The following is an 8,396-nucleotide window of genomic DNA, read 5'->3' as shown; positions in this document are numbered from 1 at the left end:
CTCGGCATCTGGCTGACTTGTTTAATTATTTTGGGGTTTTTTTTTTTTCAGATGCAGAGAGAGAGAGGAAGCGCACCAAAGAGCAGCACGGGAGGGGAGCAGAGCGCCGTAAGGAGGTGGGTCGGTCATTTGAGGTGAGCTGGAGGAATGGCGAGGGCGATTGTGGGAGTGGTGACTTCTGACAAACATAGGAGTAATTTTGTGTCTCTTGGCGTCTTAGGTGGTGCAAGTGAGGACAGCTGCAGGGTCCATCTCTGGACCGAGCAGGTGAGCAGAAAGAAACAGTGCTTCTGAGGAAGGGGGTGTCGTGGTAGAGGTTGGTGTTGGCCGGTTGATGCAATGCTGACTGACAGTGCTGTTTTGTTTGTGTTCTGTTTTCTATTGTAGCTGATGAAGAGGCACTGGGCGATTGCAGGCACATCCCAGTTAGTCAATGCGTGGTGTTGATGTTTTTGTTGCTGATGGATTCGGATCCCCGGCCCTCGGAAAGCTAAGTTGAGGGACCGTGGCTGGGGAGGGAGCGAGTTTGGGGGTCGTGGCGGAGGGGTTTTATGGCTAGCGCCGGGGAGAGGGCTGTCTGGGAGCAGTTCCCCTTGGCTGGGCAAAGGGAGCGGGTTACATGTCACCACGATGCTAGACCGGGCAGGGCAGTTGCAGCCTGTGTTATGTCTGCGTGTCTCGTCCTGTGTGTCTTAGCCCTTCCTCGGGTCTCAACGCCCTCTTTGCGCTCGAGGGGCACGGCACGCTTCTTGGGTGCCGTCCCTAGGCTCTCGAACGCTGGTACTTGTCAGCGTACCGCCAATCGGGCGCTTCTTTTCTCGCATAGCGAGCTTACAGCGTGGATCATTCTTGCGTGTTGGAAGTTTCTGGCGGGTCCTCTATTTGCAGCGCTATACCAGGCTGCGTCCGGAGCTCTGCTCTCCAGCTATCCATTTTCAGGGATTGGGTCTTCCTCCCTGCATCCTTACCTCCTTAGGTCTTGAAGACGGGCTTCTTGCTGCCCCCATCATCTCGGTTTTGACAGTAACTTCTTATAACGGGCCATTTACGGTCAATTCTCTTCTGGGGTTGCCATAGAGCTTCCTCACCCGGGTGTCGTGCCCTATAGGTCGCCTTTTTCGGCAGCCTCTCCGGTCCGGGAGTCATTCCTCTCGCTGAGAGTGTTCTCTCGTTTGTGAGTCGCATTGTTTGTAGCGTTCTGTGTAGCATCCGTCTCTGTGTGTGGTGTGTGTGTGGAGCTGCTCTGCCCAGGGCTGTCGAGTCGGGGATAGGCGGAATAGCAATAGGAGCATACGGTTAGCGTGCCGATACAGACCGTCCGGAATTGTTTGGCTCTCACTCGGCGTCTGGGTGACTTGTTTGATAACTCGGTGTGATTTTTTCCAGATGCGGACTGGCTAGATGCCCACTGAAGAGCGGCAGAGGAGGAGAGCAGAGTGCCGTAAGAAGGTAGATCCGGACAAGTTTGGGAGTTGCAGGGGATGGCTTTTAAAGTTAGCGTACGGGAGAGGGCTGTCCGGGAGTGGTCACCTTCGGGTAGGCAAAGGGAGCGGGTTACTCGTCGGCACCGTGCTAGACCGCGCCGGGTGGGGCGCTTTCAGCCCGCGTACGGTTGTGTCACGTAGGTTGCGTTGTCTGTCTTATGCTGTATGCCGCACCTCCCTCGGGTCTCGGTGCCTCCGCTGCTTTTTGTGATTACCAGGTACCTTATTAGATCTCATGAGTCTTGAATATCTGTGGTCATTGGTATTGAGCTCACCAAGCCAGTTTCTCTCTTGTAGTTATAGCTTAAAGCATAGCTCTGTTTGGCGTGCATCGTGTCGTAGATGTTTCTGAGCGGACGTCTATTGTGGCGCCCAGCCGGGCGCTGCCAGCAGCTGCTCCGAGCGTTACGTTTGCCCCGAGTTCTTTTCTCAGGTTTCATTCCCCACGTTTTTAAAGGACTTAGATCTTAAAACCCAGCTTCTGATGCATCTGTCATTTCAGTTTTGACAGCCTCTTTCTCTCGCCGGCCAAGGCCGTCGCCTCTTTCCCGGGGCCGCTATAAAGCACCCGCAATGTCGCGGAGCCGTAGGGCTTCCTCGCCAGTCTTACCTTCGCCACGGTAGCCGTTCTTGCTCGTGGCCTTCTCGTGTCTCACGGTCGCGTTTGCGGAGTCTGTGCGCCGTGTCGGGGTCGGAGCCGCTCCCCCCAGGGGTGTAGCAATGTTAAAGACAGGGGTAGCGTAGCTTTGGTGTGGCGGTAAAACATTGGCGTGACCGGATTCTTTTGGTGAAGACGCTACAGTCCATCTCTGGGCAAGTATCTGTAGACAGCTGTCACAGTTTCATTGCATTGGTGGGGGTCAGAAGCTGTACTCTGGCCTTCTGGGAGCAGCAGTTTGTGCGGTAGTTGAGTGGGTTCGATCTCAAATGTGCCATAGTTGGTATATTTGGGGTTCGGTGTCTCTCTTCTCTGTTTTAGCTCTAGTTAGAAGGCTTATGCAGAAAAGATGACAGAGCTTTCGGTCTCATCAAGCTACCGGTCAGCGGCCACTGCCTTACTTTGCACAGTTTGTTTGGGTTTGTCAGAGGCCGAGCGACAAGCCGTGTGTCACAGGCCCCCAGAAGAGGCAAGAGGAGCGCCAGACAAAGGCGGGCTGGCGTCCGACGTCAGCGGATCGGCGTGTCGGCGACTCCGCCTAGTTCATGCTTTTCCGGTTGTATTTTCTAGGCGTGAATCGATGCGCGAACGGGATATCCGCACCGGAGCGAACTTAAGCGAGGCGAGCGATGACCGGTGCGCTGATGTAGCAGTTTTCTGAGGTGTCGTATTATAGACGTAGCTAAAATCACATCCCATCCTTTGAGTTTTGCAGGTGGCGGTCAGGCCTCGGCACGGCAGGCCGAAGAATCCGACTCCGAGCGGCCGAGGAAAAGGGACGGGCGAGAGGAAGGCGTTTCCAAGGAGGGCTTCGTCGCAGCGGAGGTCGACGCCAGGTGGCACGTCGGCGACCGGCGACGCTCTGTCTCGTGAGGGATGAAGCGGAACCTGGCGGATGGGGGAGCGTCCCGGTTAGATGACCTTTTCCCCATGAGAAGGGAATCTGGATTCTGCCCTCTGAAAGGTAATTTAAGGGGCAAAAACGGTGGTTGGGGGCAGGGCCAGCAGGGGTTTAACGTCAGGGTAGCAGAGGGCTATTTAGTCTGCCTCGAGTCTAGGGACAGATAGGGGTCCCGGGTCCATCGTGCCGGACGTAAACATTCTGGCCTCTCTCAGCATTGCAGCGTCATTTCCATGATCTGCGCTTTTTCACGCGTATGGCGCCTTACGGCAGGTCTCTAGGTTCCGCCGCACGCGCTCGGCGAGCATCCGCGGGGTCCGCGACGCCTCGTCGCTTCGGAATACGGCCCGTCGAGCGTTTCTCGTCTCGCGATCGGAGCTTAAAGCGAGCCTCGCATCGCAGACGTTTCTGCGAGGTGGCCTTTGTGGAGGCGGTCCGTGCCGGACTCACAGTCGTGCTCTAGAAACTTCCGCCTCAATTGAAGTTTGATACCATCTTTCATCCCTGTATGCTGTGGGATGCCGGACTCGTCCAGTCTTGGTGCCGAATACAGGGCCATTTTGACCCAGCAGAAGGGGCCTGGGGGAGTCCAGCTTGGGCGAGAGCAGGGATTGAGCAACTTGCTTATCTTGCACTGATAAGCACCGGACCTGAACAGGGGCAGGAGATGAGCAATTTGTTCATCTTAACAAGATGCGGCGTGTGATGGGTGTACTCCTTAATCAACTAAGTGACACCTGGGGTGAGGGGGAGCCTCCTTTGCAGCTCGACCTTACTTTGGTAAAACTAAACAGACCACCGCTCCTCTGTACCGAACGCCTTTGTTCTCTGCCACTTCCCCCCCCCCCCCCAGCCCCGACCAACTGCACAACAAGCCTTGTTAAGGGCCAATTGGCACACAATACCTGACTTAGTCCCACCTCGCCAAAAGTATAAATCTGGCATTTAGAATCCTCTTTTTTGAGGACGAGAACTCCAACTATCCGGACGGGTTGACGGGCCTGGACCTCCCTCTCCCCTCCCCAAGCAGGGACGCCTCTTTGGTAAGACTTGCGCCTCCGATTATGTCAGATGTTACCCCGGGAAAACTATCATTAACAAAAGCGCTGAACTATTAACTTGAGCTCAAAATTGTTGCAGTAAGTGCATTTATCGACGGCCATTCTGAACTTCTTATATCTGTCGCCTCAATAAACTACCTATTTTTCCTTTCAACTTTGTGAAACTGTTTCAGTGAAAGTCCTCAGTGGGGCTCTAACAGGCAAACGTTGACTCTGATATGTGGCTACACACATAATCCTTTAGATGTTGACCAAGTCTGGGACTAAGACTGGACCTAGCCGCACCTAGGCTCCTCTCTGAGAAGGAGTTTAGAAAGCAAGGGTTCTGAACCTCGTGACTCAACGGGAGGGCCTCCCTCAGCCACACATCAGACTCGCACCCTTTCACGCAACATATGCTTAGAGGCTTGTGTCTTAAAGCCTAGCTTGTCACACACCCCCCGTTGTTCTGGTGTTGTATTGCCTTGCTGCAATTTGTGTTGGTTTTGACCACCGTCTGAGACGTCTTGTTTTGTAGCGCTTTGCGTTGTATTGCCTTGCGCAGCCCTGTCTTTGGCTGGGTATTGCATTGTGCTACTCTGTATTCGTATTGCCTGCCACCGGAGACCGCCTCGCGTTACGTGGGCCCGCGCCCTGCCTCGCCTCGCGCCGCTCTGCCTCGCGTTACGTGGGCCCGCGCCCTGCCTCGCCTCGCGCCGCTCTGCCTCGCGTTACGTGGGCCTGCGCCCTGCCTCGCCTCGCGCCGCTCTGCCTTGCCGCTGCCTGCCAATGGAGACTGTCTTGTGTTCAGCGACCCGGTCCCCTGTGTCGCGTTGCGCGGCTCTGTCTTTGTAGTGCGTGGCCCTGTATTTGTATTGCCTGCCATTTGAGACTGTCCATTGTTATGTAGCACTGTGTTCATGGAAGCTTTATATTTGGTTGTATATTGCATTGCAGTGCTTGGCGTTGCTTGGTGTTCGGTATGGCTCTTGTTGCACTTGGGTGGTTGGGCATTGCAGAGCTGGCATAGAGAGCGGCCCCAGCCCAGGATGGTAATCTGTCAGTACAGTCGGTTGGGGCGGAGGTCGTACAGGCCGTTTTGCGAGGCAGAGGGTAGTTGTCGGCCAGCCGGCCCTAGAGCCCTTCCGTTGTGGTTTTCAGGTGCCACGGCACGATTTGGATTCCCGCACGACAGCCTCGAGTGAGGTTTTTGTGGAGTATCCAAGCAACAGCGAAGGAGCGGTGCAGTTAGCAAGGCATCTTCCCTGGTCCCTGCCTATGAGCGCTAACTTTACAGAGTCAGGCGGAGCGGCGATGCTGTCTTAAGGGACAGGGTGAGGCCATTCCACAGATGGGCCAAGAATCGGGGCCGTGGCCCGTTGTGGCGGGCGGGTGGCAGAACGGATGTGCGTTTGGGTGAGGGGTGGAGCGTCAGGTTGTGGCGGTGCCTATTTTTGTGTGTGTTGGGCTGTGTGTGTGTTGTGTAATTTTTTTTTTTCCAGGTAGAGCAAGCTACTTTGCTTTTTGAAATTAGAATAAAAAAAACCCCCAGCTGGGGGATTTTTTTTTTTCCTCCCCCAGCTGGGTTTTTTTTTTCCCCCGGTCCCGGCCACTCCGCGAGGCGACGTTTGTCGCCAAAGTTTGGATGGCGGTGCGGTTCGGGCCGGGGTTTTTGCCAGGCAGGGCGAGAGATGAAATTTTGATGGCGTCTCCCGGGAACGGCGTTCCTGAGGAGCGCCGGAAGGAGCGGGCGATGTCCGGTTGAGGTGGAATGGACGTGTGTTTGGGTGCGGGGTGGAGTGTGAGGTGGTGGTGCCTAATTTTTGGGGGGGGGGGGGTGTGTGCTGTGTATTTTTTCTTCCAGGTAGAGCAAGCTAGTTTGCTGTTTGAGATTAGAATAAAAAAAACCCCAGCTGGGGGATTTTTTTTTTCCTCCCCCGGCTGGGTTTTTTTTTTTCCCCGGTCCCGGCCGCTCCGCGAGGCGACGTTCGTCGCCAAAGTTTGGACGGCGGTGCGGTTCGGGCCGGGGTTTTTGCCAGGCAGGGCGAGAGATGTAATTGTGATGGCGTCTCCCGGGAACGGCGTTCCCGAGGAACGCCGGAAGGAGGGGGCTATGTCCGGTTGCGGTGGAATGGACGTGTGTTTGGGTGCGGGGTGGAGCGTGAGGAGGTGGTGGTGGTGGTGCCTAATTTTGGGGGGGGGTGGGGGTGGGGGGTGTGCTGTGTATTTTTTTCTTCCAGGTAGAGCAAGCTAGTTTGCTGTTTGAGATTAGAATAAAAAAAACCCCAGCTGGGGGATTTCTTTTTTCCTCCCCCGGCTGGGGTTTTTTTCCCCCGGTCCTGGCCGCTCCGCAAGGCGACGTTCGTCGCCAAAGTTTGGACGGCGGTGCGGTTCGGGCCGGGGTTTTTGCCAGGCAGGGCGAGAGATGTAATTGTGATGGCATATCCCGGGAACGGCGTTCCCAAGGAGCGGTCCTCTGGAGTTTTGTATTTGCCTGTGATTGAGGTAGTAGTGTTAACACTAGTAGCAGTGTTGGTTTTGAAGGCAAAGGGTGTTGGGTGTTAAAGTGAGCAGTGTTGAGGAGGAGCAGGTGGGCATGCAAGAGGGTGTAATGGATGTTTTAGAAGGATGGGATTGTAAAGGTTTTGCCTGATCAGTGTAGATTCTTGTGTAATAATGTAAACTAACGAAGGTGTTTGGTGTTATTCTTTACAGGCAGGGAATCAGAGTAGCTATCCAGGTGACGGCAAGCTGCACGTGTTTGGCCAGGGGTTGGAATCAGAGGATCCAGATTCCATTGTAGTAGAAAGCTCTGGAACGAGAAAAATGTTAAGCGAAGCAGGAGAGATTGACTGTCAATGTGCCTGAGCTAATAACTGTCATTGCTCTGAGTCCTTGCCGTGGTGATAATACGTAGGTTTCCATTGATGCACTAATGCCTAATGTTGTTGATCTTTAAAGAAAGTATCAATAAAGGTGAAGTAATAAAGAATGATTTTTTTGTTCTGCCGGTAGTGAAATGTTTGTGTGCCAGTCATTATTTGGGTGTTATTGTTTGTGTTTGAGTTTTGTCCTAAAGGAGGGGGGGGAAATTAGTTTGTGTGTCTGTTGTCGGTGTTGTGTTTGTGCTTCTGTGTCCCTGGTGGCCTTTAATGTTCTGTCTTTTGTTTACACACATATTGTGATCAAAAATATTACTTAACAAAAAAAAAAGTAGTGTAGTTAAAATAAAAATAACGGTTTAAAGGAAAAAAAAAATTATAAGCAGCAGTAGAACATGTCACCTCCCTGGGAGTAGTAGTTTAAACAAACAAACAAAAAAAAATTATTAAAATAAAAAAAATCTACTCCCAGGGTGCGTGAAATTTTCTACTGCTGCACCAGATTTATTATTTTTAATTTTTATTTATACATGCTGTTCATAGAATAACACTACCGTATACAGTACAAAATCATACACTGTACCTGTATAAACCCCACAAAATTATACATAAATTACGGAAATCAAAATTTCCACTGTATACCGCCCTTCCAGGACCTAATACAACCATAGACTTACCGGTACCCACACTAGACAGAAACCAAAACCCATCCCATCCAGCAACCCCCTCGCAGTCTCTATGCTCCTTGGTCCTCCAAGCCGTCCATTTTGAAAACCTCTATGACCGGAAAGGCTACTCTGTGGTCGGAAGTCCTCCAGGGCACCAGGAAGTGCTCCAACTCCCCCAGAACGCTCCTCTCTATGACCGGAAGTCCTCCATGGGATACCAAAAGTCCGCCGACTCCGACGGGAAACATTGTCCACAGAACCCGGAAGTGCCCGAAAACCCTACTAAAACCATTCCCCACCACCGTAAGTCCGCCAGACACACCGGAAGTCCGCCAATTCCGGCTAGAAACAGCCCGCCCGGCGACCGGAAGCCCCCTACATAACACGGAAGTCGGCCATTTTGAAAAAGTGACCTTACAGGGCGGAGCCTAGGGTTGCGACCAGACCCCTAGGCGGGGCCCAGGGTTAGGGGAGAAGCCTAGGGCAGAGCCTACGGTTACAGCACCCATTACAATCTACGGTTAGGGTTACAGCTATAACAGTTACAGCAGCTAATACGGTTTACAGTCATAGGGCTAGGGAGGTTACGGGGTTAGGGTTAGGGGTGGGGGGTTAGGGTTTACGGCTTTGGGGTTAGGGGTTAGGGTTTACGGTTACAGGTTAGGGTTTAGGGTTAGGGTTTAGGGTTTAGCGTTAGGGGTTAGGGTTAGGGTTAGGGTTAGGGGTTAGGGTTAGGGGTTACGGGTAGGGGTTACGGGTAGGG

At 53.2% G+C, this 8,396-nt stretch overlaps 1 long non-coding RNA gene across 2 annotated transcripts; it reads left to right on the top strand.

The window, feature by feature from the left end:
* Positions 1 to 1,216: 1,216 nt before the first annotated feature.
* LOC129203078 (uncharacterized) lies at positions 1,217 to 6,975 on the top strand. 2 transcript variants are annotated; one of them, XR_008575910.1, is made up of 3 exons: positions 1,217 to 1,449; positions 2,858 to 3,106; positions 6,799 to 6,975. It is a non-coding gene; the product is annotated as an uncharacterized LOC129203078 (long non-coding RNA). The 2 variants fall into 2 exon arrangements; XR_008575909.1 differs by lacking the exon at positions 6,799 to 6,975 and adding an exon at positions 3,317 to 3,737.
* Positions 6,976 to 8,396: the final 1,421 nt, after the last annotated feature.

This window comes from Grus americana, chromosome 2, assembly GCF_028858705.1.
Source record: "Grus americana isolate bGruAme1 chromosome 2, bGruAme1.mat, whole genome shotgun sequence".
Lineage (NCBI taxonomy): Eukaryota > Metazoa > Chordata > Aves > Gruiformes > Gruidae > Grus > Grus americana.
Note: the sequence above shows the minus strand (reverse complement) of the source record. Positions and strands in the feature narration are given on the sequence as shown.